Below are 23,616 nucleotides of genomic sequence, written 5' to 3'. Positions count from 1 at the left end.
AGGATCTGTCTCCACAGGCAAGGGCAACAAAAGCAAAAATAAACAAATGGGAGTACATCAAACTAAAAAGCTTTTGCAGAGCCAAGGAAATCATCACTAATCAAAAAGGCAACATACTGAATGAGAGGAGATATTTGCAAATAATATGTCCAACAAGGAGTTTATATCCAAAATATACAAAGAATTCACACAACAAATATCAAAGAAACCAGACAGTCCAATTAAAAAATGGGCATAGGACTTAAACAGATATTCTTCCAAAGAAGATATATACAGATGGCCAACAGGCACATGAAAAGATTCTCAACACCACTAATCATCAGGGAAATGCATATCAAAACCACAATGAGATATCACCTCACATCTGTCAGAATGGTTATTATCAAAAAAAGAACAACAAGTAACAAGTGTTGGTAAAGATGTGGAGAAAAGTGAATCTTTGTGCACAGTTGGAGGAAATGTAAATTGGTGCAGCCACTATGGAAAACAGTATGGAGGTTCCTCAAAAAATTAAAACTAGAACTACCATATGATTCAAGAATTCTATTCCTGGGTATTGATATGAAGGAAACAAAAACACGAATTTGAAGATATATTCACCCCAATGTTCATTGTAGCATTATTTACAATAACCAAGATACAGAAACAACATAAATGTCCATTGACAGATGAATGGATAAAGAAGAGAAATGAACTCTTTCCATTTATGACAACATGAATGGGCGTAGACGGTATTATGCTATGTGAAATAAGTCAGAGAAAGATGAATGCTGTATGATTTTACTTATATGTGGAATCTTAAAAAGTGAACAAACAAAATAGAAAAGGACTTACACATACAGAGAACATACTGGTGGTTGTCAGGGGAGGGAGATGGGTAAAACAGGCAAAGGCAATCAAGAGGTACAAACTTCCAGTTATAAAATAAATAAGTCACTACAGGTAATGTATAACACAGGGAATATAGTCAATAATATTGTAATGACTTTTTATGATGACAGATGGCAACTGGACCTACGGTGATCGTTTCATAATATATAAAAATATTGAATCATTCTGTTGTACACTTGGAACTGTTATAGTATTGTAAGTCAATTGTACTTCAATTAAAAAAAGATTTTAAATCAGTAATATCTAAATTAGGCAAAGTAATTTCTAATATGTGCTTTATTTTATTACTGTTTCTGTTTGTGTAAAACCACTAAAAACATTTTTAATAGATTATTTTAGTTTTACTATTGATTTTACTTGTTTTATTGTTACTCAATTTCAAAGTTTAAATAGAGTAACAATAGCATTTATGGAAAAACATGAACATCATTCATTGAAAATGTCTTTGCTATTTAAAGAAATATAGTAGAACTTTATGTGCTGAAAGTTTACTAGATATTATAGAAAGAGGTTTATAAAATATCCTCATCTCAGGCTATGATTTCTCAAAAAAACAAGGGAATTACTAAAAGCGTGTGTGAAAATACTTCAGCCAAAATCACATCAGGCTGAAGAAATGAAGGATTCCAGCATGTGCCAACATCACACATGTGCTGATGAGAACACACCTCCCAGAAATAGCTTTTGGGGCCCTTTTATTTGCAGGTTTCCTTTTCAGAGAGGAATAAAATAATTTTAATTTTGGTTTTGATGTGATTGTGTCATTTTGACAAACCCATTCTTTGATTCTGAAGTTTCGAAAATTGTCTCTTGCGCTCAGAACTGCTGGTGAACTGTTAACATCTTTTAAATTAGACAGAGTGTGGTTAAACTTCTTTCCTGTGAATTTAATGAAGGAAGGCTTTGGATGGCTTTAAAACTTGGTTAACTTCACTTAATACAGCCAAATGCTGTGAGTGTTGCTGAGTATAGAAGCTAAATGCTTTCTGGAGGGCTAAAGTATTCCTAGGCTACAAATTTGAGAGATTAAAAAGAACCCTTCAGAGAAATGGTACCCCGAAAGTCAGGCCAGAATTATTTATCAAAGGAAAACAGAAGAAAACACTAGGCATGTATATTACTGATACAAAAGTGAGAGAGATTTACTGTTTGAATTATCAGTGATGAATCATTTAATTTGAAAATAACATGAATGCCCACAGTCCAATGTATTTCTGTCTAGCTTTGAACAATTTGAAATTTCCAAATTGTATTAATGTTTAACAATAAAGTAAAATTCTGTCTTAGCTCTCATATTCAATTGATGGTGCCCCCTTCAGTAACTGTTCCCCTTGCTATCACCACGCCCACCTCCACAATATAGGTTTCAACATAATTTCTAATTCAGGTCTTTCCTTGTTTGGAACTACAAAAATATTTGTCCATGGAAAGAATCCTAAAAACAGTTTTTAGATACTTCCACAAGCCCACGATTAAGCTGATGTACCTGAAAATCTACTGTATTTCACTTAAAATAAAAAATAGAGAAAGCTAATTTATGGAAATACAATCACGTACTATAGGAAAAAATTTAAATTATTGCTTGTTTGTGTTGCTTGATGGTAACTGGGTTATATGATACTTGCCTTCTGCTCAATGTACTCTAAGCACCTTGGATACAGATTCATCTAATTCTCCCCTGCCCAGCTCAGATGTTCAGATTTGGAATAACCCAGGAATGCCCCACATCAGGGCTGATGCTCTCTGCCAACCAGTGAAAACATTCAGAATCTACTGAGATAACTCAGCTCTTTTATCATAATCCCCTAAATGGGGCTCAGGAGAAGGCCCAAAGTGTTGAGATGGAAATGAAGAAAAGCTAGTCTGGACTTCCCTTTCTCCCTGTTCTTGGGGTTAAGCAACTGCAATGGAAACAGTTTAGACTTATGTGGAAAGGTCTGCTGGATGCACCACTAGAGAAAAACCAAAGTGCAGAACAAAAATGCTACGTTTGTGGGAGAAGAAAAAAGTTTGTAAATGCACAAACTATCTGCAAAGAGATTCAAGAAATAGAACTGTAATATTGGTTAATCTGAGAAAAAGAATTTGAGAGAGGGCAGAAGGTGGAGGTAGGAGATATATTTCACTGTGTATTTTTTCAAAATGTTTGGATTTTTCTCTCATTTGCATGCATTATGGTTACACACACATTAAACAAATTCTTTTAAAAGCTTTTTTAGGAAGAGCCAAGTGAAAGAAGTCTCCTGAGAGAAAGGTCTCAATGCTTTGATGCCTCAACATTTTTCACATGATGGAGGACTGCAATAAAATCCAGGCCCTTGAGAGAGCGATCAGATGGTGAGGAGAAAACTGGAGCCCCCCAGAGGCAGGACACCTGGAGGCTGGAGGGAGAGGAGGAGTCAGCCTGTTTTCAGCCATCTGTTCTGCCCCTCCCTGGAAGCAGTTGTGGGGAAGTTGCTGATAGGCAGGACTTTAGGGTGGCCCCCAAGATTCCTACCCCCTGGTGTACACAATTTGTACAATTCCTTGAGTGTGGGCAGAATCTGTGACTGTGATAGGATATCACTCCTGTGACCAGGTTTCTAATCAATTATCTGGGAACTCTAGGGAGATTATCAGGTTGGGCCAGACCAAATCACATGAATCCATAAAAGGGCCAAGCCCTTCAGGAAGTCAGAAACACCACTCCTGCTGGCCTGGAAGCAAACATCCATGTCAAGGACTGCCTACAGAGAAACATATGGCAAGGGACTGTGGTTGACATCTATGAGCTGAGAGTGGTCCCCTGCCAACAGCTACCAAGAAAATGGGAACCTTGGTCCTATATCTGGAATTCTGTCAACAACTTCCAGCCTTGCCGGAGACCACTCCCTGCCCCAAGCCTCGGGTGAGAACCGCAGCAGTGTTCTCAGCTAGAATGTGCCCAGATTGCTGTCTGACCAAACACTGAAATTATAAATGGGTGCTGGTTTTTGTGTTTTTGTATATCATAGAACCTTTATTACTTTTCCTCTAGATTCTTCAATACTTATAAAATGTCCATGCTCTAGTGATGATATCATTTTATGGACATTTAGAATGTCTTCATTTATACGTATTTTACATTTGGTTCATAGAACAGATAATTTAATGAATGCTGTTTTAAACTGCTAAATTTATGGTAATTTTTATGCAACAATTGAACACCTTTTTGTTGTTGTTGTTAGAGGACCCCAATGAGTTATGAGAGACCTCAGTGGATCCTGACCCTGGAAACCCCGGTCATTCTTTGTGAGAGCCAGAGGCTAGGTAAGCAGGAAAAGAAGGGTCAGTTTTGGGGGGGTGCATTGTTTCTGCCTGTTTCATATCCTCCAAACCAAGTAGGTTAATCTTTGCCTCACTGAATCTAAACTTTGTCATATAGTATTCATTTTCAGTAAAAATTAATGAATTAATTAATTAATTAATTTTTTAATAAAACCCCACAAGCCCCCAAACCTTCTTTGATATTATATTTAAGTATTTAGGTTTCATTTGTTAATGCTTCTCCATTAATTTTTAAAACATAATAAATTACTAGCATCCTAACAAATAACAACTTTTTATACTGCTGAGAAGACCCACATTATTTAATTTATAATACAATCATTTCATTTTCTTATAAAATAAGTCTTTCCTCAGAAAAATGCCATACCTGGAATAAGTTCTCCTTCTGTCCTCCATCTCTGGTTCTTTCTTTATGTTTACCATCATTGTGCTGACAGCTACGGATGTAATTCTGAGAAGAAATTTCCGGAATGACATTCTGGCCATTATCCCCATAGAAATATCACTATTCCCAGCTTTTCTGGCTTCAAGTTTATAATATAATTAGTGATATAATAAAAGGGTTAAGCTGGTCTTGAGATCATCTTGCTCCAACACTGAAGCCCTTTGGAAGGAATGTAAGCTCCTCCAAAAATAGGCTCCACCTGAATATTTTATTTAGTCTAGGCTTAGATGGAGAGTCCCTTTCTACTCTACTTATTTATCTTACTAGGATTTTAGAAATATGCCATCTGCCTTCTGCCACCACTCCACTGAGTTTGTTCTTTTAAAGCTATACTTGACCTACTTGCCGTGCCAACGGACACTTCTCTGTCCCCATCCTCCTTCACTTCTCTGCATCAGTTAGTACTGTTGACCCCTGCCTCTTCATTGAAATATGGCCCACCCATCCATCACTTCCCCCTACCTGGCTTTTAGGATGATAGGAGTATCAGTACCCTTTTCTCTCTTTCCATTCCCAAGTATCCAGTGCCCTTTTTATAGGCTCTAGAATATTTAGTCCTTTCCCCCAAGCACTGAATTTCTAACATTTTTGCTCATTTACCCTCAAACAGAATTTTCAAAAACAATAACTCTCTTACACATTTTTAAGTTGATATTCATTTTTATCATCACTTTAAATGGTTGCAAAGGATCCAAGTCAGATGTTTAAAAACTCTTTTAGATGTATCCAATGAAAATTATATATACTAATGATTTGATGTCCCCATCATCCACTTAAAAACACATGTACAAGTTCTTGTACATGTACAAGTTTAACAATTAGGAAGTTTATGTTATTTATCTCCTTAAACTTTTATTCCACTTTCTCCATAGAATTTTCTTTTAATATTAATAGTTTATATGATTAAATGTTTTTTCATCATACTTCTTTATAATAAAAACATGTGGATATTGAAATTTTAAAAATTTATTTCTTCTTGCCATAGACTCTAAGTATTAATTTTTTAAATATTGAGTTACACATTATAAGTATTATGAATTTATATTTGATTAGAAAGAAAAATAAATGATATATTTTGGTGAATAATTAGTAAACAGAATAAACTTTTATGGAAAATGCATTTCTCAATGAGATTTATGGGGTTTTAAAAAATTAGTTCATGGTTGAATGTTTCAGTATGAATTTCATACTGAAAGAATAAACCAGTATTCTATTTTAAAAAAATGCATACAAAGAAAACTCTTTACATGCATAAAAGGAGACAGAAAGAGTTTTGTTATACTAATATCATTTGGTTATCTCAACTTCTTCTAAGGTCATATATTAAGAATTACATAGTGATCTAGCATAAAAATTTTAAGTGATCTAAATACTATTTAGTACTTGAAATACTAAGTGGCTGAATAATTAAGTATTTCTTTTTTCTATTTTGTGGGGAAGTAGAGTTAGAAACCACCGGACTTGCCCAAGGATTTATTACCCAGTTATTAGAGTCATTCACTTTCTCATTTTTGGAGAAATATACCAGAAGGCTTTACCAAGACTAATCAAATTACTACTAATGAAATCTCTTACTCCTTCACCCCAGAGGACACTTCTTTAACCCAGTAGGCACAGAAAGGACAGAGAACATTAAAATATTGTTGACTTCAGTAACTTTTCCGATGAAATGTTGTTAAACATTTAAAGAAATCTTTTCATGTACTTCCGATTTTTTTCTCAAAATCTGGAGCCGCAGATTTAGATTGAAGGGAGGTGTCCACTATGTAACACAGTTACAATCAGATTTTCTATGAGAAAAATTCTAACTTCACTTTTCCATTCAAAAAAACTTGGTAATACAGGTGTTCTTGTGACAAGCAGCTAAATTCTGGCACAGTAATTCTAAAATAGATGAGCGCTGAATAGAGCCATAACATTTTAGTTTGTCTTTTGACAACAAATAAGAAACAGTATCATGTTCATTGTTTCCTACTTCCTACTTACATTCTCTTTCCTCGGCTCTCTGGGCACTGGCTCTCCATTCTGATTTAGTCCAAATAGGGCATTTTCTTGCACTTTCTTTAGAAGGAACTTTTCTGTAGTAATACAACTCCCAGAATACCTTTCACCACCACAGTTCCTAAAGGGGCGTGTCTTATGGTGCAGAACCGCTGAAAGTCCCGGGGTTGAATTGCACAACCAAGTTCTGAGACAATAGCAGGCTGTTTTCTTTCAAAGTCCTACTTCCTGAAACGGAGGCTGTTTATGAGAAACAGTTTATTTCAGGGAGGTTGTGCTATAATTAACTTTTTTTAGAGTTAGGTTTACTGATTTCAGAGTATTTTTCCTCTTCTTCAAGATAAAGGTGAGTATCAGCCTTTTAATGACAAAACGCAGTAGATGGGGGTGCAAAAGATGGCATAATTTTTAAGGAAATATTTTCTTAAATTGTCAGCCCGTTTCCACCTGTTCTCGCCTACATTTAAATAACTTTAGAGCTCCAGGAAGAATCTTTGCATTTCTAAAAACTCCTCAGTATGGAGAAGGGAGGAGGGTGGTGAAGGACTACCTAAGCAGTAAAGTTACATTATTGGGAAGTGGAGAAAAGAAACCAGTTTTTTTTTTTTTTAAGGTTTTAATAATAAAGTCCTCATGTCATGGAGCTTGCTAGAGCTGCTATTGGACATCTGGCTTTATTTATCTCTTAATCAAGATGTTTGATTAAAAGAGTTGGCATTACTTAATTTGAAAATTTAACCCCAGGATATTTGCCTGGAGTTCACAGGTGGTGATAACAGAAGCTATCACTTTTATGATGGGCTTAATAATTTTGCCAAGAAACAGATAGATAGGCTCTTAGAATCACTTTTCTCATTTGGAAAGAACTGGCCGGAATTCTGGATGTGGAGAAGTGTTATATATAGAGAAAATATCTAGGAAAACTTTGTGTTTCTATTTTAAAAAGTCCTTTCATTAACCAATTTTAGCATTTAAAGTTAAGGCTCTAGATGACTTAGGAAAGCCATAGCTTAAATCCTTTACAATTGTTTGGAATTTGCAGGTGGATAAGGGTACAAAGAGAGGCAGAATCAGATAGCAGGGTACTTATGTCACAACATAATGGCACCTCTGTAATATTTGCTTCTATCTCCCTCTTCCTTTTCTTTTTACTTATAAAACTAATACTCTTATGAAAAACAGTATCTGCTTTTGGTTGGCTAATACCTCCTTGTTAAGAACATTTTTAATTCATTACATGTAATCACTGTTGCTGGACAAGTCTATGCATAACACTTCAGCAAGGTCTCCACACCCTTCTGTTTCTCCTCTTTCCTCCTTGACCTCCAATTCAATTGAACTAAAAAGAGCATTATAACTATACCACAGAAGCTGTGCACCCCTAGGGGTAGGTGGTGTGTCAGCAGATTACATGTCTGTACAATGTGCATTACTTTGGGCAGTAGTGGGTGTAGGCTAATTTACCACTTCGAAGACACACCAGGCCTAAACACATGCCAAATCAAGTCTTTATACCCACTGACCAAAATAATTTACTTCTGTCTTCCCTCCTCCTCCATCCAAATCCTGTCAACCTGCAGCCTGAAGAGAAACAAAGTACTTAACATTATTCTAATAATTATTTACTATTCATCTCAAATGTCTTTTTGAGTCTGAAATTAATTCTTCAAGTTCTTCCCCTGACAAGACAGGGGAATCTTAGACTATCCACTTGCGTGAGTAGGGAGCCAATAATTAGTTTAAACTTTAAAAAAAAAATTTAATTAAAAAAGTCATATGTAAATTATGATGGATATTCTAAATCTCACATAAAATAATACTGTTTAATGAGCATGACTGACTTAAGAAACCATCTCCCCTGAAGTGCTATGTGATCTAAATACGCATTTCAAAATATTTCTAAACTTCCATGGCTTTACCCATTCTAAAATAATTTCACTGATCCCTTTCCCAGAACACAACACATGTACTACTTTTACTGTCCCTTAATCTGTTTCAGAGAATAATGGCTTTTCAAAATAAAATCCTCATTGTAAATGCCTTTCTTTCCTGAAATGTTGTGTCTATGAGTTGAAGAATTTTAACAGGAATGTGCATTCAAGCTTTTGGTGTAAACTCATTCCATATTTCTGCTGTTGTATTTGTTGCCTCCATATGGGGGACTCTGTTTCTTGTTATTGACAGTGACATCTACCGTTGCAGGATGTTGTGATTTACTTTGTTTATAGAGTTCTGTGGGATAGACCAATTTAAAAGTAAGAATATTATCTGATGTCATCATTCTTCTATGTCTGAAGAACAGAAAGAGATGATCATAGCTTAAATATCAGCTACATATTAATTTAATTTTCCCAAAGTATGGTGTACAAACTATTAATTTTAGGTGGCACACGTTCAAACTTTGAAAATTAGAGTTATGCTTAGTTTAATGTGCATTAAAAATATAATTAGCTTTTAAAGTCTGATTTCACGCATAATACTGCTCTTGCAGCTGTTAAGTAAAAAGAAAGTGAACCAATTTACTATTGCCTTTAAGGGAATGATTAAATAAATCCTATTACAGATAATATGGAGATAGGGTAAAGACGGTGAAGGTAGCATGTGAATGACTAAAGTTTTGGAAATACTGCCCTAAAGTGTTTGAGAAGTGGATATTTTGTAAACCAATGCAGTATCTATGAACTTCACTGGTCATTGGTGACAGAGCTCAACTGATAACACTGTTACGGAAACGACAGGCCAGCCAAGAAACAAGCACCACTCGGAGGGTTGGAGTACTCAGATGTATTATGCCGGCGGGCTCAGAGGGGCTTCTGCTCCGAAGCTCTGAGCACCTCCAAGATGTGCGCATGAGGTTTTATAGGGTAAAGTACAAGCTTGGGGTATTTGGCCAATAGGCATGGAACAGCTTTAGCAGCATCATTATCACAAAAGTGGAGGCAGGAGGCAGCAAACCAACATTCCAAAGCCAGATATATATCTTTGAAAATCCAGCTGGCTAGCAAAAAACATGAACAGCAAACCAACACTAATTAACTTAGATTTACAAGTTAGTCCAGCAGAACTCAGATCAGTATTCTAATACTTAGATTTGTGAGTTATCTTGTTAGCCCAGACCAGTTTTTCCTTCACAACACAATCTGTTGAATTTCCTAATTACAGATATACACAGTATTTGATAAAAAATGCCTTATCAAACTTTATTAGACCAGCAGTCCTCATGAAATGTCATAAAATTAAAGGGATGCAGAAGATAGCTAATATTTCTTGAAACAAGAATTATAAAGAAGGTGAATTATCCCGGAGTAAGCACTGTAGCTCCATTCTGCCCATTTCACTGAGACGCTACTATCTCTAAAGTGGGGGTGGGGTTGGGGCTGAAGGGTGGGAGTTGGGGAGGGGATAGCAAACATCATCTAGGTCCAGGACCATTAACATATTCTGATATGTGCTGTTGGCCATTAAAATGGTCATATTGGTCATTTCTTTTGGGAAATTCATTCTAGGGAGGAAATAATTCAAATTACAGAGAAAATTCACAAAGATGTTCATCATAAAGTTATTTTTAATAACAGAATTGTGAGCGTTCTTACAAAGGGAAAAGGTTAAGCAAAATGATGGATGAAGACTAGTAGCAGTGTAGAAGATGCTAGGTGAAAAATAGATTTAGTATTGATTAACTATTGTAACTGCCTAACACACATATAAAATGGTGTAGATATGAATTTACAAATATTCTAAGAGTGTTGTCTTATAGTGGTATATTAATTGTTCCTTTTTCTCCCTTTTCTCTATTACTGTGTTTTTAATATGATATTTTTATATTGGCTTTTTATATTACTATATAATATAGTTATTACTATATATATAGTTACTTTTTTAAGAAAACAGAATGCATTAAACCATGCTGCTAAACAGTAAGTAAAACTGTGCAGTCTTTGGAAAGTAAGACTTTACCTTCTCTTTATTTGACGTACAGGTAACTTCCTATTTGAAAGAAGAGGGGATTGACTCAGGGCCGGAACAAGCATGTGTGGCAGAACCACAGAACATAGGAGGAATTACCAATTGAAACACTTCTAGTTGATTTTCTCGTGCTGCTTGTGCTTTACTTGATTGCTTCCGTGGCAATCATAGTTTTATTGCACTCAGCTTATTCTTCTGTTTTGAAGAAAAGAAAAAAAGGGAAGGAATGGGGAAGAGGAGCTTTACCTGATATATGTGCTAATAGCTTCTTAGCTAGTTTCTTGTTCTTATGGATTCCCATAACCTAGATTCATGGATTTATGTCTGCACATATTGTACTTAGGTTCAATTTTGCCACATCACTGTATATACTCCTATTGCACCTCAGAGTTTATTGTATCATTGGCTTACCCAGGAAGCTCTGCTTAGAATCTTAACTTCAGCCCAGCTAGTTACTATGGTATATTCTCCATTGGTGCATAATAAAGCACCAAAAAACCTACAAAATTGCCAGCGAAAGTCTTATCTATTTATAATTGTTGTTCTTTTCTGTAAAAAAAAAAAAAAGTTTAGACCCTCATCATATTTCTGATGTCTGATGTGCACTTCCAAAAGTTATTTGATAAGAAATACTAGAAGCTGTTTGAACCGAGATTCCCTGCTACCCCCCAACTCCCCTCTTCCCAAGTGGGCAAGAGAAACTATAGGCAGATATGAGGAACTAGGTCGAGGCTTTCCAAGGCGCAGCTTGCCAGGCAGCTGAGAAGCAATTAGAAATACCCTTATCCTGCTAATTCTGGGCACGCAGGCTCCAGACTCTTAATGCAGATGAGGAAAACACCTCATCTTCCTTCCTCTCCTCAGGACCTTCCTGAGGGCACATTCTTGGAATATATTTCCATTAAGTAAAATGACCTCTCATCACCTTGTCCAAATCCAAAGGCCACTTTTTAGACTTCATCTTTTTCTTTCTCTTTGCAGTGTTGGCACTGTTGACTCCTCTAAATTCGCTGCTTTGATTTTCGTTATCACCACGCACTTCTGACTTTTCTCTGACATCTCTGGCTGCGCTTCCCTTTTTCTGTTTCTCTGCCCACTTCATGCACTGCGTTCTGCTCTCTGCCTCCTTTCTCTCACCGTGTGTTCACCTTGGGTGAAGTATGTCTCTCCACTACACCAATACACACCAGGATACTGAAGGCCGGGTCTTTCCTCTCCCCGAGTTCCCAACTCTTGTATCCAGATGTAAACATCTATCTACTACCAAACATCTCTCTCCTGCATCCTACAGGCATCTCACACGAAACATTTTCCACATTGGACTCATCATTTACCGCCTCCATCATTATTTTTATGTTGACATCTGTCACTAAATTCATCCAGCTGCTCAAGCTAAACACTTAGGAGCCACTCTAGACTCCTTACTTCTTTACCAAGAATATCTAATCAATTTTGAAGTCATGTTGATTCCATTCCCTAACTATCTCTGGAAACCACCCGTATCTGTCTATTCTTGCTTCAGGCCCTCGACATTTTGCACCATATCCTGATCTCCTCAAGTCCTCAGCCTCTAGTCTGCCTGCAGGGTGGTGTTTGAGCAGTTTGTATTGGCTCATGTCTGTCAGGGGCTTGTATGTCAATAGCCCTCATGATCTGCCATCTGCATACTTCTCCAGCCCCACTTTTCATCCTGCTTTAATATTCCAGATGACTCTAAACTGCAGTAACACTCCGCCACTCATTCTGAACCAAACTTGACCTGCTGTACTCTGTATCACCAGTCCTGCTTCTCCTTCCCAGAAGACCATTTCCTTCTTTTGTGAGCTACTTTTTTTGAAAGATCCAATTCAAGCATCACTTCCTCTGGGAAATTTGAATGACATCACAGCTCTCTCTCAAAGCAGATGGTCACTTTCTCCTGTTGAATTAGGCATTTCTTAGAACCCAGAGCATTTCTCTACCCCCGAACTTCCGAACTTACTGCAGTAAATTGTAATGCTTTCTTCTTCTTCTCCTTCTTCTTCTCCTTCTTCTTTTTGTCTCTATCCATAGTTAACTCTTTTTTGAGGACAAAGACCTCATCTTTAACTTTGAATTCCAAGTACCTAGCCCAAATGTATAACACATTATAGGTGCCCAATGCAGGTTTGCTAAATAAATAAAATTTCATGGATCCCTACTCTGCTGCCCTATTTCTTTTCTTTAAGTGAGACTTATCATTACCTAAAGCACTCTAGCTCACAAAGGAAATAATTTTTCCCAAGTAGTAAATAAAAAAACAGATCCATCAACTCAACACTTGAAGAATAAAACATCTGTTTTATTCACATGCATGTAGTGATATCTACACAACTAGTGACAGTAGAAGGTTGTAACATTTGAGACATTTTGGACCCGGTCAGACGCCTCTTCTGACTTGGTATTATTTGATAAAACCACATATCCTGAATTCTTGTTCTGCTTAAATATTCTTAAAGATTTCCCAAAGGAGTACCCTATATTCTGTATCAATAGGCTCACATTTTAAAGCAGTTTGTCCATAGCATGGCCAAGTTTGTGCTTTTGCACTAGTAGGTTTTTTGGGCTTTTTAAGATTTTACTGTCTGTTCAGAATAACATCTGTCTGGGCTACCTTTATCAAGTGTGAATGAGACCCTCCAGTACGGGATGATCTTGATCTGATGAACTGACTGCCTCTTTAGAATCAGCTTTGTCCCTTCTTGGCTGTACAACCACAACCAAGTCACCTAATCACTGTAGGCCTCAATTTTCTCATAGCTGACGTGAGCATAACTTTTAATTATGTCTTACTGCTGTTATGAGAATCAAATGAGCTGATACCCAGGCCCTGTGACAGTGCCTAGGAACAGCAACACTAGCTGTTATTAAGCTCAGTGGAGGCTGCGTAGGCTGGCACTGGGCTTCAGCTACTTGCTGCGAAATTTTGACAGAGTGCTAAATTTTGACAGCATTACAGAATCATAAATTTGGAAGGGACTTTAGACGCCTTAGTAAACCCCCCTAATTTTAGAGCTGAGGAAATTGAGGTCTAGCACGGAGAGGTGATCTGCCTAAATGCACACAACTGGTTTGTGACGGAGCCAGCATCTCCTAGGGCGTGATCAATGCAAAGAGCAGGCACCTGGGAGCAAGAGCCTTACTGTGTGATCGGGATCCAACAGAAGTGGATAGATGAGAGTTCAGGGAACTCATGAACAGGCAGTATTTAAAGATCTAAGAAGCCAAGGAAGCAGGTCTCTCCTACCCACCATATATGACACTCTCAAACTGTTCACCAATGCTAAATATAGTTAATAATAACAACTTAAGTATTTATTATTCATTAATGCTTATTTATTGAGCATAGTCTGTATGCTAGTCCTCCCTTACCTATGGTTTTGCTTCCCATGGTTTTAGTTACCCTCTATCTGGAAATATTACATGAAAAATTCCAGAAATAAACAATTCCTAGGTTTTAAATCATGCGCCCTTCTGAGTAGCTGTGATGAAATCTCGCGCGTTCTGGCTTTGTCCCTGGAGAGGAGACCGGTCTCTGTCCAGCTCCGCCCTCCCGCCCATTAGTCACTTAGCAGCCATCTTTGTTCATCAGATCGCAGCGCTGCCTTCAGGTCACCCTTATTTTACTTAATAATGGCCCCAAAGAGCCAGAGGAGTGATGTTGGCAATTCGGATATGCCAAAGAGAAGCTGTAAAGTGCTTCCTTTACGTAAGGTGGTGAAAGTTCTTGACTTAGTAAGGAAGGAAAAATATTGTATGCTGAGTTTGTTAAGATCTACGGTAAGAACGAATCCTCTATTTGTGAATTTATGATGAGGGAAAATGAAATTCATGCTAGTTTTGCTGTTGCACCTCACACTGCTAATGTTTTGGCCACAATGGCTGCTAAGTGTGTGTTAAAATAGAAAGGTGTTTAATTTGTACAGTAAGATATTTGAGAGAGACCGAGACAGAGAAAGATCATATTCAGGTAACTTTTAGTACAGTATATTGTTATAATTGTTCTATTTTATTGTGAGTTGTTGTTAATCTCTTACTGTGTCTAATATAAATTAAACTTTATCATAGGTATGTATGTAGGGTGTATATAGGGTTTGGTACTATCGACAAAAATTCAGTTGGCAATCAAGTTAAGAAATCCTTGTTAGTGTCAGAAGAAAGGTCAAAAAAAAGATCTTTGCAGTCTAGCAGGCGTTCCCACCTTTGAGGGGTCTGGTTAGTGTGCAGTGCATATAAAAATTGCACATTAATGGGGGAGGGACAAGGCCCAAAGGGGCAAAGAGAGAGAATTTTATGCTTAAATTTTCTTGTCCTGCCTTAAAATATAAATTTTATTTCATGACTACTATCCACGGTTTCAGGCATCCACTGGAGTGTCTTAGAACCTATCTCCCGTAGATAAGGGGAGACTACTGTATGTCAGTCTTCTTGCTACAAGGTTTTTTTACATTATCTTATTTAATACTCAGTACAGTTTTGTGAGTCAGGTACTACCATTAATAGTATTTGCTTAATAAATGGCAATAAATTATGTCCACCGCTTTGCTAAGCTATTACCATGACTCTGTTTCTCTACCTCATGCAATACACATCCTCCACCTCTAATTCCAACCATTTACTAGAGCTATGCCAATCATCTCTTCTCATCTCCTTTTATTACCTGGAGGAGGGGAATAAGAGTTACCTCAGTTCTTAGTCACCCCCCAAAAATGAATTTTTAATGAGAGACAGAAAACATGATATAAACAAGATTTTATTAATAAAGTAAAAAGATAATAAAATATAGTACACTCCCGAGAATTGGGAGCGGGCCAACCCAAGAGAGGAAAAATGATGCCGCTCCTTTGTTTTTCCTGTTTTTATATCCTGGCTTAGGGGGCTTTTGTGTGTGTGTGATTGATTCACGGCTCAGGTTCTTTGAGTGCTCATGCTGACTGACAGCTCAGGTTCCTTGTGCTCAGGCACGCCCATCTCTTTTAGGCATGTTCTTACCCATGATGCACACAGAGAAACCCACGGGAGGGGCTCAAACTGCAATGTTAATTACATTATAATGAGCATTGGGTCAAGTTAAGCCGGGTCCTCCTCTTTATTGTGCAGCTGCAGCATTGGATCCTAGCCGGCTTCTTAGCTGGCCTCATTTAGAGAAAGTAAACATTTTTGGAGCCCCTTATCTTGAGTGCAGGTGTGCTGTTATTTTCTGGGTTGCTTCTTCCCCCTTCCTCTCCTCCTGCCCGGTGCTCATTTCTATCTCACTGCCTAACACTTTGAGTTGGATGACGTACCTGCCAGACTTTCCTCAGTACCTACAGCTGTGTCTGTCCTTCAGCGTGCCTACCTGACTTGAACACGTAACTCCAGACAAGGTTCCAGCCTTACTCCAGTCTTTTCCATTCTGCTATTAACTGCACCATGCCTGCCCTACACGTGACAGGAGAGACCTTTCTCTAGAAGAGGTTTAATAAAGGTTAACATTCACTGATGAGGAGTTGGCCATTGGGACCAGTCACTGTGTCAGGTGGAATGTGGGGCCGGCAGAGTGGTGAGGATGTCTAGTTCTAAAGCAAGGCTGGAAGAAAACCAGAAGATAACACACGCAGAAACCATGCCTAAGTTAGCCACAGGACTGAGTGAAAGGAAGCGCCACCAAAATATGAACAGTGTCACAATGTTTTGTTAAATCACTTCTGAATATATGTGGGCATCGCAATTGAGAGGCAAGAATCAGGCTGCTCAGTTATAGTCAAAGAATACTTAGGTATTAACTTAGTATGTTTTAAAAATTATACACTTTTAGTAAATTCCTTGTAAATATTGTAACTGTGCAGAAACAATGATATCAAAATATGGTGCTTATTTTTTAGTGGGACCATGGGTAATTCTTATTTTCTTTTTTACCATATTTTTCCTCCATATATTCTACAATCACACTGTTTTCTCTCGTAATAATAAAATGTTTAAAAAATCTAAATTCTTAGAAAAATATATCAGAGATAAATAACTATGGCACAATCTTCAAGGCTTTTATGATTTAAATACTTCTTGATCGAGCCTACGGGGAAGCATCCAGTAAGCTGGTAATGCCTCTCACTTGCAAACCAGTAGCCGCTGTGAATGAAAAAGGAAGTCAGAGTGAAAGAACAGAAAAGCATTGCTTATTGTGCAACAGATAGATTTCAGAAGTTCCACAGTGTCTCAACATAATAATTCCCCCAAGTCACCTTAGAGGAAAAGCTTTTAAGTGCAACTGCACAGGTACAAAGTTAGAGGCTGAGTGGACATGAGGAGTTCCCCTGGCCAAAGTTTCCCCAAATGATATGCCCCTTCAGGTTACCCCATCTGCTGCCACTCAGCCTCTTCTAAATGCACAGCTCATCTAAGAGCTGGCCTTTCATTTCACATTCCTGGGAAGGTGGAGTCATTAACTGAGGCAGATCAAAAGTTCAATATGGACATGTTGAGAATGTGATGCTTATTGGATATCCAAGTACAGACATCAAATAAACAGTTGAAAATATACTTATGAAAAGTTCAAGAGAGAGGTTTGGACTGGAGATAGAAATTAGACGATTGTCAACCAATAAAACCGTGGACTGAATGAAATCACCAAGGAGTGGGTTTAGATGGAGAAGGGGGGGGGGCAGAGACTGAGCCATTGCATGTTCCTACATGATGGTGCCTAGGAGAAGAAGAGAGCCAACCAAAAAGGTTGAGGAGTCATCAGTGAGTTGGAAGGAAAACCATAAAAGCATGGTGTCCTAGAGGGTGTTAGAGGAGGAAGGGTCTGTGTCACATGCTATTGGCAGCTCAGCTAAGATGAGGAGTGAGAGCTGACCATTGGATTTATGTATGTGGAGCTTATCAGTGACGGAGACCAGGGCGATTTCAGTGGAGTGATGGAACAGAAGTCTGAGTGGAGTGCATTTAAGAGAGAATGGGAAAAGACAGGTTGAACGCTCTAGTAGGGACAAGTCTTTCAAGGAATTTTGTTGCAAAGGGCAATAGCTACTGACAAGAGACTTTTCTTCTAAGATGGAGGAAATTATGGCTTGTTTGTACCCTGATAGGCACAAGCAAGTGAAGAGCAAAAGCTTAAGGATGTAAGAAACAGAGAGAGAGAGAAAAGCGGCATCAGTGTGCTTGAGTAGAGAGAGGAGTTGAAATTATTGTGTGTGGGGTGATTGGTTTTAGATAAAAGAATGGGTGATTCATCTGACAGCAGGTGGGAAGGCAGAGTATGGGGTGCAGCTGCTGTTAGATTGGTAGAGGAGGGTGAGAGTCCATCGAAGTCCTCCTCTGTTTGCTGAGAGTGAGGGTAGAGGAGGAGAGGAGAGAAAGTGTGAATAGGCACCTAAGAGATTGGAAGGTGAATGGACCCCAGGAGTGCAGTGCGATTGCCCGGCAGCATTAATGGTTGAGGTTCAGAGTCAGAAATTTAAAGTAAGAACAGGTGGCGCGGTTATGTCCCTCCCCACCAGCATTGCTTAGTTGTGTTAAAGTTGGATTTAACTAGAGTTGTGATTTTGACGTGCAAATATTAAAAATGAAGTCAAAAGTGTACGCTGGTGATGATTATCATGGTTGACCATGGAAATTAAGATGGATAAAGAGAAGAGAGAGGACTGCAAGGGGTTGAGGGTCCATGGGAAGGTGGTAGGGTCAGTGGATTAGAAATCCCAGTGGAAGTTTAGGATTGTTGGATTTGGGAGACTCAAAAGGGACAAGATGGATGGCAGTAGCAGAGAGTGGGATACATAAACTTGAAAGTATGGAAGAGTAGTTGTTTTTGGTAATAACAAAGTCTATGCTGAATGACCTTTAGAATGAATGCCTAAGGGTGGGTGAAGGACAAGATCTTTGAAGAAAAGATTTCAAGGAACTCAGAGCCCCTTAATCATTATATAATTGAAATCTCCAAGAATAGAAATGTTTTGGAAAGAGTAGCAATGATCCAGAAATTAAATGCCTTCAGAGTTGGCAGTTGACAGCAACAATGAAGGGCGGTGGGTGACAACATGAGAGTCAAAGCTGGGAGGAGGAGTGTACAGATTGAACAAGGGAGGAGAAAGTAAAGTCCAAAGTGGCAATAAAGGACAGGAGACTGCTTATCCAGAACTGGTGATTCAGAGATGATAGGAGCATAAGATGACCCTGGAGAGATTTTTCAGGCTGGTTGAAAGATGTACAGCACTATAAAATGTAGTGTACTCCCATTTTTAACATATAAAAAAGTAGTGGTGGTTATTGCAAACCCTCTTAGCAAATTTTTTGTGTAAATAACTAGGGGGATTCCTTCTCTCTGGCAAGCCACGAAAGAAATACATAATTTTTTTTTTAAGTCAGTGAATGAAAGTTTCAAAACTTCAAGAGACAAAATATCATCCAGAAGGGTTTTTCAGCAAAAGCTTTTTATTTCCCGCATAACAAAATTATCAGATAGTACCACCCCTAATAGTTTAGACCAATAGTGAGGTTTCTCTCCTTCATGCTTGAACTGTTTCAAAAGTCTAAGGAGAGATTTGAAACCCCCTCTTCTAAGGGAATGGGGGGAAAAGACCAAAAGAGATTTGTACCCCATCAGGCACTTTGGACAGGATCTGGTCTTCCCTGACGTGATATTCCTCCTCCTTGTGTATCGAAAGTGAAGATCAGTGATGACCAATTGTAACTTCACTCTCATTGTGGACACAGGAACGTGAGTTCCTCTTTTATCTGGATGTTTCAGGTGGCAAGCATGCAACAATGCCCGTGACATAATGCAGGAAATAAGGAGTAGAGATTATTTCTTACTCTGTTTATACTTTTATTATAACAAGGACTTCTGTGTTTAACTTTTTGTTGTTGTTTTTTTCTTACCTAGAAAGTTCTTCTAAATCAGAAATGGATTGAAGTCTAATAAACACAGATTTGAGGTGAGTTTTCATATGAAACGTTTCAGTTCAACTCTTTTTTTACTAGTGATGTAGCTATACATAGTTGTCGTAGAAAATACAAAAAGAAGGGGAAAATAATCAAAAAATATTACTTAGAGGCAAAGAGTCTTAATATTTTGGTGTATTTCCTTCTGAATATTTTTAAGTTATTTTCTTAAATTGTGATCAAATAACATAAAATTTACTTCTGTAACTATTTTTAAGTGTACAGTTTAGTGGTGTTAATTTACATTCGCATTGTTGTACTACCATCACTCCCGTCCATCCATGGAATTCTTTTCATCATGCAAAACGGCAATTGTGTACCTTTAAACAGTCACTTATCATTCTCCCCTCTCCCCATCCCAGCAATCACCATTCCACTTTCTGTCTCTGTGAATTTGACAACTCTTGGTACCTCATGTGAGTAGAATCATGCAATATTTGTCCTTTTGTGATTGGCTTATTTCACTTAGTATAATCTCCTCAAAGTTAATCCATGTTGTAGCAGTTGCCAACATTCTCTTTTTAAGGCTGAATAATATTCTGTTGTATGTATATACTACGTTTTGTTTATGCACTTATGCACTTATCTGTTGATGGACACATAGGTTGTTTCCACCTTTTTTGGCTATTGAAAATAGTGCTGTCTGCAGTCACTATGGAGAACAGTATGGAGATTCCTTAAAAAAACTAAAAATAGAGTTGCCATATGATCTAGAAATCCCACTCCTGGGCATATGTCTGGAGAAAACTTGAAATGAAACATGCACCCCAGTGTTCTTGCAGCCCTATTTACAATAGCCAAGACATAGAAACAACCTAAGTGTCCATTGACAGGTGAATGGATAAAGAAATTGTGGTATACATACATATATATATATATATATATATATATGTGTGTGTGTGTGTATATATATATATATATAATGGAATACTACTCAGCCATAAAAAGAATGAAATAATGCCATTTGCAGCAACATGGGTGAAACTAGAGATTATCATACTAAGTGAAGTAAGTCAGACAGAAAAAGAGAAATATCATACAATATCACTATACATGTGGAATTGAACAAAATGATACAAATGAACTTATTTACAAAACAGAAATAGTCTCACAGACAGAAAACAAACTTATGGTTACCAAAGAGGAAAGGACGGTGAAGGATAAATTAGGAGTTTGGGATTAACATCTATATACTAGTATACATAAAATAGATAAATAACAAGGACCTACTGTATGGCATAGGGAACTATAGTACATACCTTGTAATAACCTATAATGGAAAAAGAATCTGGAAAAGAATATATATATGTATATGTATAATTAAATTACTTTGCTGTGCACCTGAAAGTAATATAACATTGTAAATCAACTTTACTTCAATTAAAAAAAAAAACTTTAAAAGCCTAAGAAAATAATTTGAAAAAGAATAGATTTATATATACATATAACTGAATCACTTTGCTATATACCTGAAACATTGTAAAGGAACTATACTTCAACAAAAAATGAAAAAAAAGTTATTCACAAATAATAGACACACACACAAAAAGAAGAAAATATTGCTGTTATGAACATGGTGTACAGATATCTCTTCAAGTCCCTGTTTCAGTTACTTTAGGTTTTGTACTCAGAAATGAAATTGCTGGATCATATGATTATTCTATTTTTAATTTTTTGAGGAACCACTATACTGTTTCTCATAGCAGCTGCACCATTTTATATTCCCACCAAGAGTGTACTAAGGTTCCAATTTCTACACATCCTGGTCAACACTTTTTCTGTTCCTTTTTTTTTTTTCATAGTAGCCATCCTAATAAATGTGAGGTGGTATCTCATTCTGATTTGATTTTCATCCCCTTAATGATTAGTGATGTTGAGTATCTTTACATATGCTTATTGGTCACTTGTATATCTTCTTTGAAGGAATGTTCCAGTGTTTTGACTATTTTTCGGATTGGGTTGTTTGTGTTTTTGTTGTTTGGTGGTAGGAATTCTTTACATATTCTGGATTGTAACTCCTTATCAGCTATATGATTTGCAGATATCTTTCTCATTCCATAAGTTTCCTTTTCACTCTGTTTATGTCCTTTGATGCACAGAAGATTTTAATTTTGATGTAGTCTAAGTTGTTTTGTTGCCTGTGCCTTTGGGATCATAGCCAAGAAATCATTGCAAAATCCAATTTCATGAAGATTTCCTCCTATGTTTTCTTTTAAGAGTTTTATAGTTTTAGCTCTTATGTTTTTGAGTTAGTTTTTGTTTATGGTGTAAGGTTGGGTATACCTTTATTCTTTTGCACAGGATATTCAGTTTTCTGAGAACCTTTTATTGAAAAGATTGTCCTTTCCCCACTGAATGGTCTTAGCACCCTTGTTGAAAATCATTTGGCTGTATGTGTGAGGATTTATTTCTGGGCTCTCATTTCTATTCCATTGGTCTATATGTCTGTCATTATGCCAATACCACAGTGTTTTGATTACTGGAGCTTTGTAGTAAGTTTTGAAATCAAGAAAGGTAAAACCTCCAACATTGTTTTTTAAGGATCATTTTGATTATTTAGGGTCCCTTAAGATTTCAGTGTGGATTTTTGCTATTTCTGGAAAAAAAAATCATTGGTCTTCAGTGACTTTTTTATATAATTGCTATCACTCTGTATAAACAATTTTATATTCTGCTTTTTCTTAACATTGTAATATAGGTATCCTATTAAAAATAAACATTAGTTCTTTTTATTCAAACACTTCATATTTTACAGTGACTACATAAAGGAAAATATATAAATGTAAGTATAACTAAAAGATTAGAAAATATTTATACCTCAAATTATGTGACCTCTGTATACTTTAAATACTAAAAATGATTCAAGACATGTCAGAGTATTAAGGTGAAATATTTATATTAAGTGAGTATGAAGGAATGATAACCAATTGCATTAGTTTAAAAGATTGTTAAATTATATACTTATACTACTTTTGATGACTCTTTTCAATTCATTTACTTACTTAACAAACATTACTGAGTTGCTGTAGATTTTGAAGCCCTGGAATCTAGATATGAATTAGATAGGGCCTTCACCCTCAGAGAAAGGGATAAATGCTAAAATTTGATTACAGTCTAGTATGAATCATGAGCTTTATTTTTAAATATTTATATTAAACATATGGGGAAGTAGGGTAGCCCCATTTAGAGATGAGGAAAATAACATTCATTGCAGAAGGGCTGAGCTACCTGTCAGAGGTGACACGGAGATTAAGCGGTAGGGCTGGGATACAAGCTCAGGGTTGTCTGCCTCCACATCTCATGTTCTTTTCACTCTCCCAGGTTGCCTTTCAGTTCTTATGACCCAGCAGAGGAGACAGGAGTTATACAGCTAATGGTAACAATTAGTTCTGCCAGATAAGAGTTAAGAAAGACTTTAGAGAAGTGGCATTATAATCTAACACTTGAAAACTCAGGATTTCATTAAAGATGAGGCGAGCAGCATTCATTCATTCATTCATTCATTCATTCATTCACAGAGGTGCACTGAGCTTTTCCTGTGTGTTAGTCACACTGCTAGCTCCAGCAGTGTGCTGGAGATTTGAAAGACAACCTGTGAGACACTGGCCACCCTCAGGAGTCATAGTCTCTTGGGAGATAGTAAAGTAACTGATGTATGACAGAGCCTCATGCCAAGCTCTGCCACAGTCAAAAACAAAGAGCTGGGGACCCTATTCCAGGATACCAAGGGCAAGTGCTCCAGGGCAGAAACTGTGTTGCATTGCCGGTACAGCTGGGGATGGCAGGTTGGACCCTCCATGCTAAGTTCAGATGCTTGGACTTCATCCTACAGGCAACAGCAAGCCGACAGACATTTTAAAGTAGAGAAGTGACACAGTTAGTTCTGCTTTTAAGAAGCTATTTGGCAGTGCATGAAGGGCAGACTATGGGAACAGGGAAAGAGACAGGTAGCAGAAAAACCAGTGTAGAGGCTAACGGTCCTAACTGGAGGTGGAGAGGACCCTGTACAGGCTGCAACAGGAGACAATGAGAGAGCAGAGACCATGTTTATGAAGAGAAGCTGGCAGACT

General features: G+C 37.3%; 1 protein-coding gene and 1 long non-coding RNA gene across 18 annotated transcripts in view; one reads left to right on the top strand and one right to left on the bottom strand.

Annotated features, from left to right (window-relative positions):
• The window catches only part of ALPK1 (alpha kinase 1), a 118,987-nt gene that overhangs the window by 2,378 nt on the left and 92,993 nt on the right, over positions 1 to 23,616 (top strand). For 7 of the 17 annotated variants that reach the window (XM_031467445.2, XM_031467507.2, XM_064481597.1 and 4 more), the window contains exons 1-3: positions 3,103 to 3,228; positions 4,098 to 4,179; positions 19,488 to 19,539. The gene's annotated coding sequence lies outside the window, so the exon portion shown is untranslated. Of the gene's footprint in view, positions 1 to 3,102; positions 3,229 to 3,522; positions 3,779 to 4,097; positions 4,180 to 6,808; positions 6,990 to 19,487; positions 19,540 to 19,944; positions 19,963 to 23,616 lie in introns of those variants that run through there. The other 10 variants (XM_064482190.1, XM_031467475.2, XM_031467485.2 and 7 more) reach the window with 5 other exon arrangements.
• Positions 3,188 to 6,770, bottom strand: LOC135319976 (uncharacterized). The gene is made up of 3 exons (XR_010379125.1): positions 6,629 to 6,770; positions 4,565 to 4,648; positions 3,188 to 3,272 (listed from the first exon to the last, which is right to left on the bottom strand). It is a non-coding gene; the product is annotated as an uncharacterized LOC135319976 (long non-coding RNA).

This window comes from Camelus dromedarius, chromosome 1 (genome assembly GCF_036321535.1).
Source record: "Camelus dromedarius isolate mCamDro1 chromosome 1, mCamDro1.pat, whole genome shotgun sequence".
Lineage (NCBI taxonomy): Eukaryota > Metazoa > Chordata > Mammalia > Artiodactyla > Camelidae > Camelus > Camelus dromedarius.
Note: the sequence above shows the minus strand (reverse complement) of the source record. Positions and strands in the feature narration are given on the sequence as shown.